The sequence below is a fragment of the Rhipicephalus sanguineus genome, chromosome 1 (assembly GCF_013339695.2).
Source record: "Rhipicephalus sanguineus isolate Rsan-2018 chromosome 1, BIME_Rsan_1.4, whole genome shotgun sequence".
Taxonomy (NCBI): domain Eukaryota; kingdom Metazoa; phylum Arthropoda; class Arachnida; order Ixodida; family Ixodidae; genus Rhipicephalus; species Rhipicephalus sanguineus.
In genome coordinates this window covers 234,799,451-234,822,624 of record NC_051176.1, presented here as the reverse complement: position 1 = coordinate 234,822,624, position 23,174 = coordinate 234,799,451, and the positions used below count along the sequence as shown (strand labels likewise).

Genomic DNA, 23,174 nt, shown 5'->3' with positions numbered 1-23,174 from the left:
GGCCATTGAGCGTTAGCGAAATGGCCGCACTCGCGAAGCGAGGGCGAAGCCACGATTAGGTTGCCGCGCCCGAAGGGCGCAGAGGGCCTTCACTGAGCAACAGGAAGATAATGTACTCACGTTTGTGACGTTTGTGGAAAGCCACATGACTAGAGTCCCTAGATTTTCCCTGCTCTTCAACAGGGAAAAATCTAGGGACTTTAGTCTGGACGTAACGATAGCGGTGACTACAGTTACGTCTGGACGTAACCCTAGCAACAGCCAATTCATTTATCCAGACTGCCATTTCAAAATCTTGCCTGCACCCATAGGCGTGCGCAGGGGGGGGGTTACAGGGAGGCGGCCGCCCCCCCTAGTCACCGAAGAGGGGGGATGCAATGTCTGCCCATACATTGACTTAATAGGGAGGGGGGAGGGCGCTGCGATGAACCTTTGCACCCCATGAAGGGGAACCCTGCGCACACCTATGCCTACACCTTATGATAAGAGACAGGTTACCCTGGTGCAGTAATAGTGGCTACAAGTGAACATGTGCTGATATATGTAAGAGCAGGTGGCAAGTTGGTACCGCCAGAAAGAAGTGAAGAAAGTAGGCCACTTTCAGTGATGCCCTATGTTCATGGTGTGTCCCATCACTACGAGTGGTGACTGCTATAATGTGAATGTGATTTTTTCCACCAAGAATAAGCTAAAGGGGATTCGTGCAGGACTTCAGTATTGACAAAAAAGAAAAGCAAGAGGGTAATGCACCGTGAAACACGGCCTTTGATTTGTGCCGTGCGTTAAGGGGGTAGTATAACAGATTCTCTTTTCATGTGAAAAAGTTTACGTAGGCCAGACTGGCCACTGTATGAAAATTCGTCTGGCAAACACCAAAGCTCTTAGAAATGTGCTCCGATATAAAATTTGACCTTACAGTGCAGTCACTGTGGATGCAAGCCGCTGTTTGAACTAGCCTGTTTTAATCCGTCACAGGGTACAAGTAACTCAACAAATAAGCGAGGCTTGCATCATCCAGAGGCAAGGCTCGTGTGTCTGTAGACCTCTTTGATAAATAATTGTCATTCCTTAACATACCTGCCTAATGTTGCACTTTGTAATTGCAATGCGTGCATGGTTTCATTTTGATGGTTTCCTTTATGATAGAGTTATTGTGTATTTTTCGATATTGCACCTTTGGGTGTCATTGCAGGCGACGCATGCGGGATTCCTTGCTTGGTAGGGTCAGTTTTTTCCTTGATAGTGTAAAGGGTTTTTTAGAACTGTCATTTATAAGCGCATAATATATTCATGTATGTTCCCAAATAAACATGGGTTGAAGTTCGGCGCTTGTTCTGTCTACGTCTTCTTTGCCTCCGTTGTTTATGCGCTACTCATTCCCCCCCGAAGTCATACATCTTTACCAACCTGCCATACTTGCCGCACCTTCGATCGGATGGAATTTCGTGACCGCATAAAGCAATCGCGATTAAGGAACTCGCGCTCAATCGCGATCGAAATAGCATGGTGTGATGCTTGTATTCCTCAATCGAGACGGAAAAGTAGCTTCGCTGAGCCGACACAATAGCGCAGTTTGCCGAACGCTTTGTATGGTCATGCAAGTGAAAAATGTACTTTCCTTGAAACGCGCGCAGTATAACTGGTACAACCAGTACAACAGTACAACGAACGGATGGCCACAAATCGACCGCCGCACACGCACCACACAAAGGCACCACACAAAAGCCATACCGAGCACAAATTACGTAAGTGTGCAGCCGATAACACACGCATTCAAAGACCAACGATGCCATTATTCACTCCTCAACAAGCACACGGGCAACGATAAATAGCCGCACACGAACATCGAGCACAAATCACGTAAGTATGCAGTCGATAACACACACGAAAAAATTAAAAAATAAAACACGTGTAGGTTGCCTGAACCGTCGTCGTAAATTTTAGGCAAATAGCCACAATCTTTCACAGATCCAAGCCAAGTTGGGTGAAAATAGCGTTTTCTTATTCTGACCCGGTCAGAATAACGAAACGCTATTTTCACGGGGTCGGAATAGTCACTGCCGCCCGGGCCCGCCGGCCGGGAGGAAGTACAGCGTACAGCAGCAGCCGGTAGCCAAGCAGGAACTGATTTATTTGGTACAGTGCCGCGCATATAATCGCTCTGTTTTGTGTCATGTGAAACGGCCTTCTTAGTGTAAATTAAGTTGACGTTCGCGCATATGATAGGTTTGAGGCACGCCGCGAGTGCACCGGCGTGTAAACATTGTTCATGATCTGACGTAATGGTACTCACGTTAAAGCAGACGTCAGTTTTATCGCCACAAAGTGCATAACCACGTTGTCATAATGTGCATATCATGAGTAGCGGTCGTAAGTACATTCGCGCCAAGCTTTACATATGGCGTTTAGCGCTGGATCGCACACGTGAACCTCAAAATTCACATGAATCACCTCCCAAGCAGTATTACTGTTGACAGTGCTGGGCAGTATCGAAGATACATGTATCTTAGATACTATCTTAGATACTCTATGTGTAGCTTGTATCTGTATCGCGATACATTTGATAATGTATCGTGTATTCTAAGATACAAGATACTTATATCGCTACACAACCGTGCAAAACAATAATCGCTGGCCAAGCTCCGCTTCTCAAGCTGGTACTGGTGCCACTAAGCCATCTGAATAAGCCTTAGGGCAGTGAGGCAATTTTATTTTCCGTCAGAGTAGCCCAGTGAGGGCAGAAGATAAGGAAGACAAGCGCGTGGACGTGCACGCCCAGCCCACGTACCTTTTGTTTGCTCGATTTCTTTTCGTTTTAGTTGCGCCAATGCCGCGACACTTGCTCTTAGCCACTGTCCTGCGCCGCGTCTATCGCGCAAATTCTGATGTTGCTGCAGTGTCGTTATTGAAGATTCTCTCGTGTCTTGCGTCTTGCTCCGTAACTAAATGTGATGCGTGCAAAAATGGGGTTCCTCTGCGTCGCGTGTGTTTTACATATCAACGATTTGAAGGATCTCGTGGATGTAAGTTCGACTTGCATGCCATGAATAGACGTCAGACTCTGCCCAGGCGGCGCTGCGAAAAACACCGCCACCAGCGCCCTCATCGTAGCCCTAGCACTAACTGGGTAGTGCAAAGAGAGCCGCCCGCAAGCGAATGTGCATAGGCCGCAATATAACCCTCCTCTTTCGTTGGTGTCGAGGCGCGGTTTCCTGAAAATCAAGGACCTGGAAAGCTTCTTCCGCCAATCCACGCTTCAGAAACAAAGGAAACTGATCAAAGCGAACTGCGAGTACAATGCAAAATAAGTTTTAGTTATTCCCGCGCGCTGCAACTCGCAAGTACAAGCGAGCATCACACGACACTGAGTTCGAGGCAAGCCCTTCTACATCAATTCTCTAGAGCCTAAATGCGTTAAAATCGGGTATATACGTATGCCACAGCGATAAAGTACCTACCTACACGATCAATTTACTTAGCTATGCATCTTACAATCAGTGGTACAAAACTCGGTTCATCAGGGGCGAATGGCTCCGGCGATTTTCGCCTTTTCAGTTGCATTCTCCCTTAATTCATCTCTCGCTTCCTGTGCATTGGAGTGTTTTATTACGCATCCTCAAATGGTCTCTTGATGGTCGTCTTCCGTTTGTATGTACTGCAAATGGGGATACGTGCGTGTCCACTTTCGCGGGGTACAGGCAAAACCGTGGCCTCCGAGATAGCTACGGCAACCGCGGAGGACACGGGCGAAACAAACCTGAAGGGCGTCACGACCAACATTCTGCGATTTACTTGTATGACGCACGTGGTGTTAGCTAGTTAGAACCAGACCTCTGAGCCTTCAAAACGTACGTACGTCCGCGATGCTGTGTTGTGACGACCAACTCGTCGCGGTGTGCGTATCACGCGTCTCCAGTCTGTCTCTAGCTGCTCACTTCGTGTTACACGACAAGCACCGCGGTCAGAGCCTCTGCTGAGCTTCATAGTCAAGGTTACCACGGTTTTGCATCAGGGCTACGCAAAACAACAGCAGAACCACACATTCATGCCACCGGCTGTGGAGAACGCGGGTAATTCGCTTACCCAACACGCTCGCAACGGCCCGTATCCAGCGCTCTCGCCTTTCGTCTTCGTACGACAACTATGGAAATCGGTAAAACTGAACGTTGTTATTCAGTCTTTTACGTCCGTGGCAATTCACAACGCAACAGTGCGTCTTTTGCGGAGTTTCTTCGTAGCGTGCGGAGTGCTCTCGTCTGCTGCTGTTTTCGCCGTCGTTCAGGCGAGTGATCCAGCAAGCACTTCACGACGGCTCGGTGGCGCGTCCGACTAGCGGAGAGCAATTCACAGCTCTCGTTCTGAGTGCTAAATGCGCAAACACACGCGATATTAAGCTCAATCGTTGTTTCGCACTCGCTAGTTGCACCTGGTCCCATAGCAAACTGTGCGAGAGAGTCGGTCTATGCACTACTCAATACTTCTCCGACAGGTGGCGCCATACATCTTGGAAACTCCAGAGTCTGACGTCTATTAACTTATATGCAAATAAGAATCTAACAACGTTAGCACCACTGGTACTGATGCTAGATCTAACAGAGCAAGCGTTTACCTAACAGAAAATATCTTCGCGTACCGTGTTTTTCACTTCTTGCTACATTTATTCAAAGAATTTATGAAATCATAATTTTATTATTAGCACAAGTGCTTTCTTAGCTGTCATTTTGCATCCCTTACATTACCTAAGTCTGTGCAGTGTTCTTCCGGTCTGGTCACTGCAGTATGTCTTTTGTAACGCGCTCCCAAAATAAGATCTCTGCTGTATTGTTCTATATCTGTCTACTTTATTTCTACTACTGTTTCCACAGTTACACGTTCCCAAGGTGATGTTGAAAACAAGTATATAATTATGTGGGCGTACCTTGAGTAAACAGTACAAAACATTCTGCTTACCGATGAGGAAAATAGCGAAATTGAGTTTGCAATATAATATTGGAAATCATTAGGAGCCATCTTAAATATGTTAGAAAGGGGATTCGAGAAACTTTGTTTTTCTGAATGCTCTGTTTTGCTCATGAGCATCCCAACGAGCCGTTTCAGGCAATTTTCCATAGGCACTGAATTTTCTATTGTCTCAACATTTAAGATGACAATACTTCATGCTCATAGCTATTAAGGGCGCCGTCTGGATTGTGTTTCTGAACTCATTCAATGTGAATGTTTGATATACAACCACCTCTCTATTTAACTTATATTTGTTTTCCTGTTTTAGGCTTTCTTAAATATTTTTTGCATTACTAATCGCCACGTAATGGGAGCTACAAGTGGCAATAGCGCGAATAGCGGCGGTGTCCTGCGACGTTTTGTGGAACTATACAATACGTCTGAGACGTTTCTGTGTTGCACGTGTTCTCTCGTTGAAGAAGAATTGCTAAAAGATTGCACGTTAGTGAGTATATCAACAAAGAATCCTTTACGCCGGCAGATAAGTAGAATATGAAAATTCATTGCAGTTTTATGTCATCTACGTATACACCAGGGGTCTCAATCTGAGCTTATAGCCAGCGGGCCGCAGTCGCGAAATTTAGTTGCAAGGGCCGGGACAGTGAAGATGGTGGCAGAGAGTTTGAACAAAATGACGTTTGAAAGGAAGCCTTCCCCATATCATATATAGGCCATTTCTGAAGGGGATTTGGAGTCAGGATTCGAGAAACATCGATACCGATGTACAGAATGACTGATATCTGGACGCTGATTCTGAAATATAGAGTTTTTGTTCCACGGTTATGTTTTAGTACATGGTGATCACATGTTCCTGACGAAAGGAATGCTTGAGCCAGTCATGCCTGTGCAGCTCACGAACATACTTATTTAGAAAATAAAAACAAATGAGACGAAGACAGTCATGTGTGCGGGCCGGGCCGCTAGCGAAAGGTCTCAAACCCCTAGTATATGTGACGCTATATATGAGAGACGTGCCGTGGCTCATACGCCATGCTTTTATTCTATTCACGCTCACTTCTTCATCCTCGGCTTCTCCTACCATGGCTTCATACGTCACATGATTCCCCCTCCCCCCGAAAGAAGGCGTGAGTTACAACAAAAAAAATGAAAGAGGAGAGTCTTATACGAGAAAACAGGCCAATAGTTTCATAATCCAGGGGAGTTCCGTAACCTCGCAAGAACTTAAGGGGAGAGTGCAGCAGTCCGGTAACATCGAGAACAATACTCACGACTTCAAGAAAGTCGTTCACAAGCGAGTCAACTGAAGCGACGACAGGGTGGGCAGCAGTCCGGTTATATCTAGGAGAGCTCTGGTGGTCGAGGCTGGCTGTTGCGCATTGGATGACATAAGCGTATTCTGCGCATGGACATTGATAACACAGCTTGATCTCGTGTGAGAAACGAACGGTGGGGCACCTTGTAGCATCGGCACATAGGGTGTCGTGTGCGTTGCATTCTTTGCCGTGACTGGTACCCATGCAGTGCGTGCAGTTTGCGTGTTTGTTGACCGAGGTTGATGGGGCGATGACCGTTGCCTTCCGGAATAGAAGGTGTGGTTTGGCGTCTTTGTCGTCGTTTTGTGTCCTTTTGTCTCAGTCGCTTTGGTCGTAGGCTGAGTCTTGATCTCTGATGGAGAAAGCTTGCTTGACATTACTTTTTGTGAAAATGCCTTGCATTTGATGACTTGTTTGTCTTGAGCGAGACACCTTGAATTTGTCGTCGCTTCAGTTGACTCGCTTGTGAACGACTTTCTTGAAGTCGTGAGTATTGTTCCGATGTCTGTGGTTGTCTTTGCCGGAGAACATGTCGATTAACCTGGTCGATTTGCTTGGGCTTGTGTCGTTGACCTTGCGGCCGATGTTGCTGATGTGGCATTCTTTTCGGAACATGACTTTCCTTTTCTTCGTGAGTTAATGCAGTATTCAATGGTTCGCTAATGCACAATGCGCTAATGCTTGGGGTGTCGGGCATTGATGGTGGTATGTCAGAATGATTAGAAATCTCTTCACAGGGTTCTATGACGCAGTTCACTACGAATGCTTCTGGCACTTGGCAGCATGCGAGGTTCGATGCATCTGATCCTTCGGGGTTGCTTCGACTTTCGCTTATGTGTGCACTGATCAATCGTGACGGTGACTTCACGTTGCTTCTCCTTTCAAGTGGGTGAGCATTAGACGATGATACCGCAGCATAGATGCCTCGGTTAGGTTCCGGTTGCGAATGCTGGTAACACTGCGTAAGTGTTGAATTAAAACCTTGTGGCGAAAGACACCTCTTGGACTCGTCCTGGCATGACTGGGTATTTTCCCGATGCGTCAGCTGCTCCATCCTAACCTCAGCGTGCTTGTGAGGCGGGCAGTGAACATTATGAGCAATCGAAAAGCCAAGTGACGGAAAACCAGGTGGCGGGCCACGGATGCGAGGTGAGGAACCACGTGCATCGGGTAGGTCAGTAACACCTCGAGTGCTGTAATGCTGTGACGGCTGAGAAAAGGCAGATTTCTCTGCACATGGGAAACCTGGTGGAAAGCTGGGTCTTTGAGGTAAAGGACCTGGATGTTTTTTAGTGAACGAATGCTTTAACTTGTTGCTGGGAAATTCAAAGGTCGTGCTCGTCGTCGTTTGACTATGATGGTAGCTACGAAGGGGATGCTTGTTACTGCGACGACAGAGTTGAAATGTCCCGAGTTGGTGGGTAATAGGCGAGTCTTCATGGTATCCTTTAAAACGAACGATCATTTCTTCTTTGATTTTCTTCCAAGATTCTTCGTTCTGAAAGATGTGTGTGAGGTAAAATTTGAAAGCCTCACCGGTGACGTAGTCGTTAAAGTTGGCGACCATGTCCCGTTCCGACCATGATGCAGCGGAAGCGTGGCGTTCGAAGAGGTTGAACCAATCCTCCACGGGTCTATCGTCCGCCGATCCAGCGTACTTCGGGATGTCGAGGTCTGCCGATGATGCTGCCATGAAGCTGGTCACTGTGTGCAGCGATGATCAGCACAGGTGGTCTGTATGTGGTCAGGGCGTCTTGTTGGGAACGTTGATGATGCGTGGCTGATGAAGTGGCTGCCAGGTCTTCATCCTGTCGACTTGCGTGACGCTATGAATGAGAGACGTGCCGTGGCTCATACGCCATACTTTTATTCTATTCACGCGCACTTCTTCCTCGTCGGCTTCTTCCAGCCATTCCTTCCTTCTTACGTCACATATACACCATGCGTCAACCCCCCCCCCCCCCAATAAGAAAAGAAAGAAAAATGTCGCTACCAGCGTCGTTGCTGCTGTACACCTGTCCGGATATACGGTATTGTGCAAGCTGTCTTTTACAGATAAGGGAAAAGTCCTCACCGGTATTTGCGCCGTCGTGCGAAGGCTTCTTTTGAAGTTATTGTGTTTATATGGCAACCTGCTAGATGGTCGGCAAGCTGTGCAAAGCAAGTACCGCTGTCAGCGAAGTGTACAAAGAGTTGTCCTGTGAGGAAGCTAAAACAAACCCCGATAAGTTGTTTTGGAAGGAAACATTAGAACTAATGCTTTGGGCAAAAAGGGCAAAACGTTTGAGGTACTAACAGACATTTCATTCAAGTGAAACAAAATAGGTCACAGTAAAGACATTTTTGTGCATAGGCGTTTGCTGCTACATTATATGGATCTATAACAACAAATTTGAGAATGTATCGAAGTATCTTAAGATACAATTGCCAAGTATCGTATCGGATACAATTTTTGCGGCAGTATCTTATATCTGTATCTCCAATACATCTTGCCTGAGTATCTTGTATCGTATCGCGATACAATTTCAAAGTATCTTTGCCCAGCCCTGACTGTTGAGATTTGGTATATGATAAACACATCTTCACGGCAACCGATCCTGCAGGCTATCTCGGCCGCGAAATTTTATCAGTACCCCTTCAATTCATTTGTTGTTGTCATGATTACTAAACCTAGACTAATCTTACAAGGAATGCCATTTATGCCTTCCTTGGCATTGTGTGTTGGCTTTCATTAGGTGATTCTAGTATTAGACAAGCATCTGCCGTGAGTATTCCCACTGTGCGTCGATTGACCTTAAAAATTTTCCCATTACATATTACATTCCTTCGTTTTTACCTCCAGGTGAGACTGCAACGTACAGCTTCGTATGCGCTAGACGGGTGTACAGGGCGTACAGATACAGTATCAGGATGATTACGCCAACACCTACATCGTGGTGACAGCGACAGGGCGCGATTGGTGAATTTGATTTCTAGAAGAGCTGCTTCTGCAGCGATCGCTACCACAGGCCCGATAAACAGCCCAGCGCCTCTCCAGCTTACGAAGTCATAGGTGTGCATATGTGATGTTTACTATACGCTGATATAAAAGTGGATTAACCACAATTGGCGTTGACCACGACATGACGCTTGTATATTGTCTTTTTCCGAATGTAGTTTTCCCCACAGTATTCCCACTGTGCGTCGACTGACCTTACAAATTTTCTCATTACATTCATTCATCTTTGCCTCCAGGTGAGACAGCTTCTGATGCGCTGGATTGGTGTACAGGACCTAAAGATACAGCATCAGGACGATTACGACAACAGTACATCGTGGTGACGGCGCCAGGGCGCGATTGGCGGATTTGGTTTCTGGAAGAGCTACTTCTGCAGTGACGGCTACCACATGTCATCTACTGTGGAGACCTAAGGTTTCTGAAAGAGAATCGCGAGGCTGGCCAAACCAAGTTGGGCTCTAGGAACTTGCCATCCGCTAAACGTTCAACGTCGCTGCCTTTCCGACATTCTGGTGACATGGCTTGACTGCATCTCATCTGTTATGCAGGGGTGAGGCATCTGCGCATATTGCGCATTTTTTATACGATTTTGTTTTCCTGTGCAAACGTGCTCGAAAAGCATAAAAATTGCAACTATTGCGCTGTACTGCTCCAAAACATCCTCAAAAACAAGAATTTTGATGCCCACGTCAGCTTCAGTGGGGAAAGAAGGCCACATGATTTTCCAAGCAGCGCCAGGGATACCACGAAAATGAGGCGTTAGCAGAACACATATATGCGCCCAAGCATGTTTCTATGCACCTTTCTAATGAAGGCACCCATGGTGCCGCCATAATCTCCTCTGGGATCTTCTAAATATGCCTGGCCCCCTAAAAATGTGCTGCCGTGTCCCGAGTGTGCTCCTCCTACTCGCTAGGCTGTGCATTCAGACGCCACTGTCGCTTAGCGAAAACAATCGAGTGGCATGCGTAGCGGGGTTGACTCCCAGGTTCTTTGTTGTGCGTAGCTTGTTTCTCCGCTCGCTGCGGCTTTCGTGTCGGCGCTGCTGCGTATGGTCACCTTGGTCACCTACGCGAGCGTTTGTCGTGGGAGTGTTCGTACCATTACGCCCCATACCGTACACTGGTAATGCGAGTACCTTGTTGCGTCAACGCGGCGACAACTATAGTCGGATTCAACTTTAAAAGTCCGGAGACGCCTCGCTCAGACGGCCGAAGCGCGGCCGGCACGGCAGCCGACCGCCTCCGCGACTAAGGAAATAGTCCCGCTCGTGCTTTTGATTGTTCTCCGAAGGCGGGGTTACCGGCAGTCTGGCTCATGGCGTATGTCCGGAGTGCGTGCCCGTTAGTGCAGGCTTGTGTGCATCCGCCTTTGAGTAGCAAATGTCTCGGACTTCTGAAGTTGTATCAGACTAGCCCCGCATGCGACACGTCTCCGCGACGCTCAAACGGTTTTGCATGAGAAGGCAGCAGCGGCTGATGCTAAGTGCGTTTGCGTCGTCTCCTAATAAAAGCGTGCAGTACGCTTACAACGACGCTACGCTTGCAATGCCACACGCGGGCGTTTGACAAGATAGTCGGTGCGGCGATGTTTCTTGGCGCCCGCACTGCTCTCTTGAAGAGGGCCCCGCACGAGGTGGCCGTGCACGGCGGTGCAACGCGCTTTTGTTGTCGCCTGTTAAAAGCGTGCAGAACACTTCACGCTGCGCCGAACGCACGGCTGAGCAGATAACTGAAGGAACTTATTGTGACATTTTCCTGACAAAGAGTATCGCTGACGTACAGGAAGTTCTGGGGACGCTCGAAAAAGCTAAATAAGCAGACCTGCAAAAAGCCAAAGCAGTTATCTGCTAAATCATATCACTGATCTTACGCAAAGGCCTACTGCCATGCAACTACAATTCTTGTGCAATCACAATTTTTTTATTTTTTAGAAGTGTGAAGCTACTTTTTTTTTCAAATGTTTATGAAGTAAACTTGTAGATTGCAGAACCTTTTTTTTATTTACTTCAGATGTTTGTTACTCGGGCTAGGTAGGTCGCATGGTATGTGAAAAGGTGTACTTCTTACCTGGCGATAATCTGTTAAAAATTTTCTGCAAAGGCTGTTTCAGTGTTACGTGTATTCTAAGCCTATTAAAGATGTACATGTCCCCCCAAGTTGCTACAAATTTTTTTCAAGCTCCTAAGATGACATTAAATTCCGCTAACTGCTCCAAATCAAGGTTCTTCTCCAGAATCTAAATTCTGCTGCTTCAAAAACTGTTCTCGTTTCAGTTTCAGCCATCTCTCCTGGTTATGTGATAAGAGCTTTGGCATGCAGACACCGTGCATCCATTGCTGAAATGTGAAATTTGTACAGCATTCACATATGTGATATTTTAAAGGTGTTTGCTCACATTTCAGAGTATTAAATCTTTTATCGTGTGCATGTGGTATTACTGAGCAGTACTCTTTACGTTGTTTTATGCTGAATGTGCGCTTGCGCAGGATTTTATTTGAATGCAAATGTTGCAAGAAGCGATACAAATGCATTTATGTTCGTGCGTGTTAGTTTGTACAACCACACTTGCTGCAGCCATTGACTTCCCTGCCAGCTCTCCCGATTTTGCCCGGGAGACTCCACATTTCTAACCAGTCCTCCCGATTGTACGCGAGCGGCCATAAAGTCTCCCGATAAACAGCTCCAGCCCCTGCCACGCATACAAAGTCATAGGTGTGCGTATCTGATGCTGATTGATTGCCAGCACTGCAACCACAATTGGCGTTGTCCTGACATGAGGCTTTTATATTGCCTTTTTCCTAATCTAGTTTTTCCAACAGTATTCCCACTATGCGTCGATCTGCCTTAAAAATGTGCCAATTATATTCATTCGTTTTCGCTCCAGGTGAGACAGCTTCTGATGTGCTGGACGGATCTACAGGACATTACAGCGTCAGGACAACTACGGCAACACCTACATCGTGGTGACGGCGACAGGGCGCGATTGGCAGATTTGGCTTTTGGAATAGCCACTTCTGATGCGCTGGACGGGCGTACAAAACGTGCAGGTATAGCGTCGGGACGATTACAACACCTACGCCGTGGTGATGGCGACAGGGCGCAAGTGGCACTCTTGGTTTTTGGAAGAGCTAAATGGCTGGGCGTACAGGACGTGCAGATACAGCGTCGGGACGACTACGACAACAGCCATATCGTGGCGACGGCGACAGGGTGCGATTGGGAGATCTGGTTTCCGGAAGAGCTTCTTCTCCAGCGATGACTGGGTGTACAGGACGTTCAGATACAGCGTCGGGACGATTACGACACCACCATCATGGTGACGGCGACAGGGCACGATTGGCAGATTTGGTTTCTGGAAGAGCTACTTCTGATGCGCTGGACGGGTGTACAGGATGTGCAGATACAGCATCAGGACGACTATGACAACAGCTAGATCGTGGTGACGGCGACAGGGCGGGATTGACTGATTTGGCTTCTGGAAGAGCTGCCTCTGATGCGCTGGGCAGCCGGGCAGGACGTGCAGACACAGCATCAGGACGATTACAACACCTACATTGCAGTGATGGCAACAGGGCGCGATTGACAGATCTGGTTTCTGGAAGAGCTGCCTCTGATGTGCTGGACAGCCGGGCAGGACGTGCAGACACATCATCAGGACGATTACAACACCTACATTGTGGTGATGGCAAAGGGCGCGATTGGCAGATTTGGTTTCTGGAACTGCTACTTCTGATGCGCTGGACAGGTGTACAGGACGTACAGATACAGCATCAGGACGATTACAACACCTAAATGTGGTGATGGCAAGAGGGCTGGATTGGCAGATTTGGTTTCTGGAAGAGCTACTTCTGATGCGCTGGACGGGTGTACAGGATGTGCAGGTACAGCATCAGGACGACTATGACAACAGCTACATCGTGGTGACGGCGACAGGGCGGGATTGACTGATTTGGTTTCTGGAAGAGCAGCCTCTGATGCGCTGGATAGCCGGGCAGGACGTGCAGACACAGCATCAGGACGATTACAACACCTACATTGTAGTGATGGCAACAGGGCGCGATTGGCAGATTTGGTTTCTGGAACAGCTACTTCTGATAGGCGCTGGACGGGTGTACATGACGTACAGATACAGTATCAGGACGATTACGACAACACCTACAATCTCGTGATGGCAACAGGACGCGATTGGCAGACTTGGTTTCTGGAAGGGCTGCCTCTGATGCGCTGGACGGCCATACAGGACGTGCAGATACAGCATCAGGACGATTACGACAACACCTGCATTGTGGTCACGGCAACAGGGCGCGATTTGCAGATTTGGTTTCTGGAAGAGGTGCCTCTGATGCGCTGGACAGCCAGGCAGTACGTGCAGACACAGCATCAGGACAATTATACAACGCCTACATTGTGGTGACGGCGACAGGGCGTGATTGGCAGATCTGGTTTCTGGAAGAGCTGCCTCTGATGCGCTGGACAGCCGGGCAATACGTGCAGACACATCATCAGGACAATTATCAACGCCTACATTGTGGTGATGGCAACAGGGCGCGATTGGCAGATTTGGTTTCTGGAACTGCAACTTCTGATGCGTTGGACGGGTGTACAGGACGTACAGATACAGCATCAGGACGACTACGACAACAGCTACATCGTGGTGACGGCGACAGGGCGCGATTGACAGATTTGGTTCCTGGAACAGCCACTTCTGCAGTGATGGCTGGGTGTACGGGACGTGCAGGTACAGCATCAGGACGATTACGACACATACATTGTGGTGACGGCAACAGGGCGCGATTTGCAGATTTGGTTTCTGGAAGAGCTGCCTCTGATGCGCTGGACAGCCGGGCAGGACGTACAGACACATCATCAGGACGATTACAACACCTACATCGTGGTGACGGCGACAGGGCGTGATTGGCAGATCTGGTTTCTGGAAGAGCTGCCTCTGATGCGCTGGACAGCCGGGCAGTACGTGCAGACACAGCATCAGGACAATTATACAACGCCTACATTGTGGTGATGGCAACAGGGCGCGATTGGCAGATTTGGTTTCTGGAAGGGCTGCCTCTGATGCGCTAGACGGCCGTGCAGGACGTGGAGATACAGCATCAGGACGACTACGACAACAGCTACATCGTGGTGACGGCAAGAGGGCTGGATTGGCAGATTTGGTTTCTGGAAGAGCTACTTCTGATGCGCTGGACGGGTGTACAGGATGTGCAGCTACAGCATCAGGACGACTACGACAACAGCTACATCGTGGGGACGGCGACAGGGCGCGATTGAGATTTGGTTTCTGGAAGAGCCACTTCTGCAGTGATGGCTGGGTGTACGGGACGTGCAGGTACAGCATCAGGACGATTACGACACATACATTGTGGTGACGGCAACAGGGCGCGATTTGCAGATTTGGTTTCTGGAAGAGCTGCCTCTGATGCGCTGTACAGCCGGGCAGGACGTGCAGACACATCATCAGGACGATTACAACACCTACATTGTGGTGACGGCGACAGGGCGTGATTGGCAAATCTGGTTTTTGGAAAAGCTACTTCTGCAGTGATGGCTACCAGTGTGCCCCATAAGCAGCACCAGCCTCTTCCCAGCTTATGAAGTCATAGGTGAGCAGATGTGATTTGAGTGTTCCCACTGTGCAATGCTTGGCCCTTAAAAATTTCCCATTACATTCCTTTATTCTTGCCTCCAGGTGAGAGCTTATGTGCTGGACTGATATACCGGACGTACAGCTTCTGATGCGCTAGACGGCCGTGCAGGACGTAGAGATACAGCATCAGGACGACTACGACAACAGCTACATCGTGGTGACGGCGACAGGGCGTGATTGGCAGATCTGGTTTCTCGAAGAGCTGCCTCTTATTTGCTGGACAACCGGGCAGTACGTGCAGACACAGCATCAGGACAATTATACAACGCCTACATTGTGGTGATGGCAACAGGGCGCGATTGGCAGATTTGGTTTCTGGAAACGCAACTTCTGATGCGCTGGACGGGTGTACAGGACGTACAGATACAGCATCAGGACGACTACGACAACAGGTACATCGTGGTGACGGCGACAGGGCGCGATTGACAGATCTGGTTTCTGGAAGAGCTGCCTCTGATGTGCTGGACAGCCGGGCAGGACGTGCAGACACATCATCAGGACGATTACAACACCTACATTGTGGTGACGGCGACAGGCCGTGATTAGCAGATTTGGTTTCTGGAAGAGCTGCCTCTGATGCGCTGGACGGCCGGGCAAGACGTGCAGACACATCATCAGGACAATTATACAACACCTACATTGTGGTGATGGCAACAGGGCGCGATTGGCAGATTTGGTTTCTGGAACAGCTACTTCTGATGAGCTGGACAGGTGTACAGGGCGTACAGATACAGCATCAGGACGATTACAACACCTAAATGTGGTGATGGCAAGAGGGCTGGATTGGCAGATTTGGTTTCTGGAAGAGCTACTTCTGATGCGCTGGACGGGTGTACAGGATGTGCAGGTACAGCATCAGGACGACTATGACAACAGCTACATCGTGGTGACGGCGACAGGGCGGGATTGACTGATTTGGTTTCTGGAAGAGCAGCCTCTGATGCGCTGGATAGCCGGGCAGGACGTGCAAACACAGCATCAGGACGATTACAACACCTACATTGTAGTGATGGCAACAGGGCGCGATTGGCAGATTTGGTTTCTGGAACAGCTACTTCTGATATGCGCTGGACGGGTGTACATGACGTACAGATACAGTATCAGGACGATTACGACAACACCTACAATCTCGTGATGGGAACAGGACGCGATTGCCAGACTTGGTTTCTGGAAGGGCTGCCTCTGATGCGCTGGACGGCCATGCAGGACGTGCAGATACAGCATCAGGACGATTACGACAACACTTGCATTGTGGTCACGGACACAGGGCGCGATTTGCAGATTTGGTTTCTGGAAGAGCTGCCTCTGATGCGCTGGACAGCCAGGCAGTACGTGCAGACACAGCATCAGGACAATTATACAACGCCTACATTGTGGTGACGGCGACAGGGCGTGATTGGCAGATGTGGTTTCCGGAAGAGCTGCCTCTGATGCGCTGGACAGCCGGGCAGTACGTGCAGACACAGCATCAGGACAATTATACAACGCCTACATTGTGGTGATGGCAACAGGGCGCGATTGGCAGATTTGGTTTCTGGAACTGCAACTTCTGATGCGTTGGACGGGTGTACAGGACGTACAGATACAACATCAGGACGACTACGACAACAGCTACATCGTGGTGACGGCGACAGGGCGCGATTGACAGATTTGGTTTCTGGAGAGCCATTTCTGCAGTGATGGCTGGGTGTACGGGACGTGCAGGTACAGCATCAGGACGATTACGACACATACATTGTGGTGACGGCAACAGGGCGCGATTTGCAGATTTGGTTTCTGGAAGAGCTGCCTCCGATGCGCTGGACAGCCGGGCAGGACGTGCAGACACATCATCAGGACGATTACAACACCTACATCGTGGTGACGGCGACAGGGCGTGATTGGCAGATCTGGTTTCTGGAAGAGCTGCCTCTGATGCGCTGGACAGCCGGGCAGTACGTGCAGACACAGCATCAGGACAATTATACAACGCCTACATTATGGTGATGGCAACAGGGCGCGATTGGCAGATTTGGTTTCTGGAAGGGCTGCCTCTGATGCGCTAGACGGCCGTGCAGGACGTGGAGATACAGCATCAGGACGACTACGACAACAGCTACATCGTGTTGAAGGCGAGAGGGCGTGATTGGCAGATCTGGTTTCTGGAAGAGCTGCCTCTGATGCGCTGGACAGCCGGGCAGATTTGGTTTCTGGAAAAGCTGGACGGGTGTACAGGATGTGCAGGTACAGCATCAGGACGACTACGACAACAGCTACATCGTGGGGACGGCGACAGAGCGCGATTGACAGGTTTGGTTTCTGGAAGAGCCACTTCTGCAGTGATGGCTGGGTGTACGGGACGTGCAGGTACAGCATCAGGACGATTACGACACATACATTGTGGTGACGGCAACAGGGCGCGATTTGCAGATTTGGTTTCTGGAAGAGCTGCCTCAAACGCGCTGTACAGCCGGGCAGGACGTGCAGACACATCATCAGGACGATTACAACACCTACATTGTGGTGACGGCTGCAGGGCGTGATTGGCAAATCTGGTTTTTGGAAAAGCTACTTCTGCAGTGATGGCTACCACTGTGCCCCATAAGCAGCACTAGCCTCTTCCCAGCTTATGAAGTCATAGGTGAGCAGATGTGATTTGAGTGTTCCCACTGTGCAATGCTTGGCCCTTAAAAATTTCCCATTACATTCCTTTATTCTTGCCTCCAGGTGAGAGCTTCTCATGTGCTGGACTGATGTACCGGACGTACAGCTTCTGATGCGCTAGACGGCCGTGCAGGACGTAGAGAAACAGCATCAGGACGACTACGACAACAGCTACATCGTGGTGACGGCGACAGGGCGTGATTGGCGGATCTGGTTTCTGGAAGAGCTGCCTCTGATTTGCTGGACAGCCGGGCAGTACGTGCAGACACAGCATCAGGACAATTATACAACGCCTACATTGTGGTGATGGCAACAGGGCGCGATTGGCAGATTTGGTTTCTGGAAACGCAACTTCTGATGCGCTGGACGGGTGTACAGGACGTACAGATACAGCATCAGGACGACTACGACAACAGGTACATCGTGGTGACGGCGACAGGGCGCGATTGACAGATCTGGTTTCTGGAAGAGCTGCCTCTGATGTGCTGGACAGCCGGGCAGGACGTGCAGACACATCATCAGGACGATTACAACACCTACATTGTGGTGACGGCGACAGGGCGTGATTAGCAGATTTGGTTACTGGAAGAGCTGCCTCTGATGCGCTGGACGGCCGGGCAAGACGTGCAGACACATCATCAGGACAATTATACAACACCTACATTGTGGTGATGGCAACAGGGCGCGATTGGCAGATTTGGTTTCTGGAACTGCTACTTCTGATGAGCTGGACAGGTGTACAGGACTTACAGATACAGCATCAGGACGATTACAACACCTAAATGTGGTGATGGCAACAGGGCGCGATTGGCAGATTTGGTTTCTGGAAACGCAACTTCTGATGCGCTGGACGGGTGTACAGGACGTACAGATACAGCATCAGGACGACTACGACAACAGGTACATCGTGGTGACGGCGACAGGGCGCGATTGACAGATCTGGTTTCTGGAAGAGCTGCCTCTGATGTGCTGGACAGCCGGGCAGGACGTGCAGACACATCATCAGGACGATTACAACACCTACATTGTGGTGACGGCGACAGGGCGTGATTAGCAGATTTGGTTACTGGAAGAGCAGCCTCTGATGCGCTGGATAGCCGGGCAGGACGTGCAGACACAGCATCAGGACGATTACAACACCTACATTGTAGTGATGGCAACAGGGCGCGATTGGCAGATTTGGTTTCTGGAACAGCTACTTCTGATATGCACTGGACGGGTGTACATGACGTACAGATACAGTATCAGGACGATTACGACAACACCTACAATCTCGTGATGGGAACAGGATGCGATTGGCAGACTTGGTTTCTGGAAGGGCTGCCTCTGATGCGCTGGACGGCCATGCAGGACGTGCAGATACAGCATCAGGACGATTATACAACGCCTACATTGTGGTGATGGCAACAGGGCGCGATTGGCAGATTTGGTTTCTGGAACTGCAACTTCTGATGCGTTGGACGGGTGTACAGGACGTACAGATACAGCATCAGGACGACTACAACAGCTACGTCGTGGTGACGGCGACAGGGCGCGATTGACAGATTTGGTTTCTGGAGAGCCATTTCTGCAGTGATGGCTGGGTGTACGGGACGTGCAGGTACAGCATCAGGACGATTACGACACATACATTGTGGTGACGGCAACAGGGCGCGATTTACGGATTTGGTTTCTGGAAGAGCTGCCTCAAACGCGCTGTACAGCCGGGCAGGACGTGCAGACACATCATCAGGACGATTACAACACCTACATTGTAGTGACGGCGGCAGGGCGTGATTGGCAAATCTGGTTTTTGGAAAAGCTACTTCTGCAGTGATGGCTACCACTGTGCCCCATAAGCAGCACCAGCCTCTTCCCAGCTTATGAAGTCATAGGTGAGCAGATGTGATTTGAGTGTTCCCACTGTGCAATGCTTGGCCCTTAAAATTTCCCATTACATTCCTTTATTCTTGCCTCCAGGTGAGAGCTTCTCATGTGCTGGACTGATGTACCGGACGTACAGCTTCTGATGCGCTAGACGGCCGTGCAGGACGTAGAGATACAGCATCAGGACGACTACGACAACAGCTACATCGTGGTGACGGCGACAGGGCGTGATTGGCAGATCTGGTTTTTGGAAGAGCTACTTCTGCAGTGATGGCTACCACTGTGCCCCATAAGCAGCACCAGCCTCTTCCCAGCTTATGAAGTCATAGGTGAGCAGATGTGATTTGAGTGTTCCCACTGTGCAATGCTTGGCCCTTAAAAATTTCCCATTACATTCCTTTATTCTTGCCTCCAGGTGAGAGCTTCTCATGTGCTGGACTGATGTACCGGACGTACAGCTTCTGATGCGCTAGACGGCCGTGCAGGACGTAAAGATACAGCATCAGGACGACTACGACAACAGCTACATCGTGGTGACGGCGACAGGGCGTGATTGGCAGATCTGGTTTTTGGAAGAGCTACTTCTGCAGTGATGGCTACCACTGAGCCCCATAAGCAGCACCAGCCTCTTCCCAGCTTATGAAGTCATAGGTGAGCAGATGTGATTTGAGTGTTCCCACTGTGCAATGCTTGGCCTTAAAAATATCCCATTACATTCCTTTATTTTTGCCTCCAGGTGAGAGCTTCTCATGTGCTGGACTGATGTACCGGACGTACAGCTTCTGATGCGCTAGACGGCCGTGCAGGACGTAGAGATACAGCATCAGGACGACTACGACAACAGCTACATCGTGGTGACGGCGACAGGGCGTGATTGGCAGATATGGTTTCTGGAAGAGCTGCCTCTGATGTGCTGGACAGCCGGGCAGTACGTGCAGACACAGCATCAGGACAATTATACAACGCCTACATTGTGGTGATGGCAACAGGGCGCGATTGGCAGATTTGGTTTCTGGAAACGCAACTTCTGATGCGCTGGACGGGTGTACAGGACGTACAGATACAGCACCAGGACGACTACGACAACAGGTACATCGTGGTGACGGCGACAGGGCGCGATTGACAGATTTGGTTTCTGGAAGAGCCACTGCTGCAGTGATGGCTGGGTGTACGGGACGTACAGGTACAGCATCAGGACGATTACGACACATACATTGTGGTGACGGCAACAGGGCGCGATTTGCAGATTTGGTTTCTGGAAGAGCTGCCTCTGATGCGCTGGACAGCCGGGCAGGACGTGCAGACACATCATAAGGACGATTACAACACCTACATTGTGGTGACGGCGACAGGGCGTGATTGGCAGATCTGGTTTTGGAAGAGCTACTTCTGCAGTGATGGCTACCACTGTGCCCCATAAGCAGCACCAGCCTCTTCCCAGCTTATGAAGTCATAAGTGAGCAGATGTGATTTGAGTGTTCCCACTGTGCAATGCTTGGCCCTTAAAATTTCCCATTACATTCCTTTATTCTTGCCTCCAGGTGAGAGCTTCTCATGTGCTGGACTGATGTACCGGACGTACAGCTTCTGATGCGCTAGACGGCCGTGCAGGACGTAGAGATACAGCATCAGGACGACTACGACAACAGCTACATCGTGGTGACGGCGACAGGGCGTGATTGGCAGATCTGGTTTTTGGAAGAGCTACTTCTGCAGTGATGGCTACCACTGTGCCCCATAAGCAGCACCAGCCTCTTCCAGCTTATGAAGTCATAGGTGAGCAGATGTGATTTGAGTGTTCCCACTGTGCAATGCTTGCCCTTAAAAATTTCCCATTACATTCCTTTATTCTTGCCTCCAGGTGAGAGCTTCTCATGTGCTGGACTGATGTACCGCACGTACAGCTTCTGATGCGCTAGACGGCCGTGCAGGACGTAGAGATACAGCATCAGGACGACTACGACAACAGCTACATCGTGGTGACGGCGACAGGGCGTGATTGGCAGATCTGGTTTCTGGAACAGCTGCCTCTGATGCGCTGGACAGCCGGGCAGTACGTGCAGACACAGCATCAGGAGAATTATACAACACCTACATTGTGGTGATGGCAACAGGCGCGATTGGCAGATTTGGTTTTCTGGAAATGCAACTTCTGATGCGCTGGACAGGTGTACAGGACGTACAGATACAGCATCAGGACGATTACAACACCTAAATGTGGTGATGGCAAGAGGGCTGGATTGGCAGATTTGGTTTCTGGAGGAGCTACTTCTGATGCGCTGGACGGGTGTACAGGATGTGCAGGTACAGCATCAGGACGACTACGACAACAGCTACATCGTGGGGACGGCGACAGGGCGCGATTGACAGATTTGGTTTCTGGAAGAGCCACTTCTGCAGTGATGTCTGGGTGTACGGGACGTGCAGGTACAGCATCAGGACGATTACGACACATACATTGTGGTGACGGCAACAGGGCGCGATTTGCAGAGTTGGTTTCTGGAAGAGCTGCCTCTGATGCGCTGGACAGCCGGGCGGGACGTGCAGACACATCATCAGGACGATTACAACACCCACGTTGTGGTGACGGCGACAGGGCGTGATTGGCAGATCTGGTTTTTGGAAGAGCTACTTCTGCAGTGATGGCTACCACTGTGCCCCATAAGCAGCACCAGCCTCTTCCCAGCTTATGAAGTCATGGTGAGCAGATGTGATTTGAGTGTTCCCACTGTGCAATGCTTGGCCCTTAAAAATTTCCCATTACATTCCTTTATTCTTGCCTCCAGGTGAGAGCTTCTCATGTGCTGGACTGATGTACCGGACGTACAGCTTCTGATGCGCTAGCGGCCGTGCAGGACGTAGAGATACAGCATCAGGACGACTACGACAACAGCTACATCGTGGGTGACGGCGACAGGGCGTGATTGGCAGATCTTGGTTTTGGAAGAGCTACTTCTGCAGTGATGCTACCACTGAGCCCCATAAGCGCACCAGCCTCTTCCAGCTTATGAGTCATAGGTGAGCAGATGTGATTTGAGTGTTCCCACTGTGCAATGCTTGGCCCTTAAAATTTCCCATTACATTCCTTTATTCTTGCTTCCAGGTGAGAGCTTCTCATGTGCTGGACTGATGTACCGGACGTACAGCTTCCGATGCGCTAGACGGCCGTGCAGGACGTAGAGATACAGCATCAGGACGACTACGACAACAGCTACATCGTGGTGACGGCGACAGGGCGTGATTGGCAGATCTGGTTTTTGGAAGAGCTACTTCTGCAGTGATGGCTACCACTGAGCCCCATAAGCAGCACCAGCCTCTTCCCAGCTTATGAAGTCATAGGTGAGCAGATGTGATTTGAGTGTTCCCACTGTGCAATGCTTGGCCCTTAAAAATATCCCATTACATTCCTTTATTTTTGCCTCCAGGTGAGAGCTTCTCATGTGCTGGACTGATGTACCGGACGTACAGCTTCTGATGCGCTAGACGGCCGTGCAGGACGTAGAGATACAGCATCAGGACGACTACGACAACAGCTACATCGTGGTGACGGCGACAGGGCGTGATTGGAAGATCTGGTTTCTGGAAGAGCTGCCTCTGATGCGCTGGACAGCCGGGCAGTACGTGCAGACAGAGCATCAGGACAATTATACAACGCCTACATTGTGGTGATGGCAACAGGGCGCGATTGGCAGATTTGGTTTCTGGAAACGCAACTTCTGATGCGCTGG

General features: G+C 49.7%; 1 long non-coding RNA gene across 1 annotated transcript; it reads left to right on the top strand.

Moving 5' to 3' along the window:
- Positions 1–2,075: 2,075 nt before the first annotated feature.
- On the top strand, positions 2,076–12,672 carry LOC119387797 (uncharacterized). The gene is made up of 3 exons (XR_007417950.1): positions 2,076–2,136; positions 9,510–9,823; positions 12,160–12,672. It is a non-coding gene; the product is annotated as an uncharacterized LOC119387797 (long non-coding RNA).
- The last annotated feature ends 10,502 nt before the right edge of the window (positions 12,673–23,174 follow it).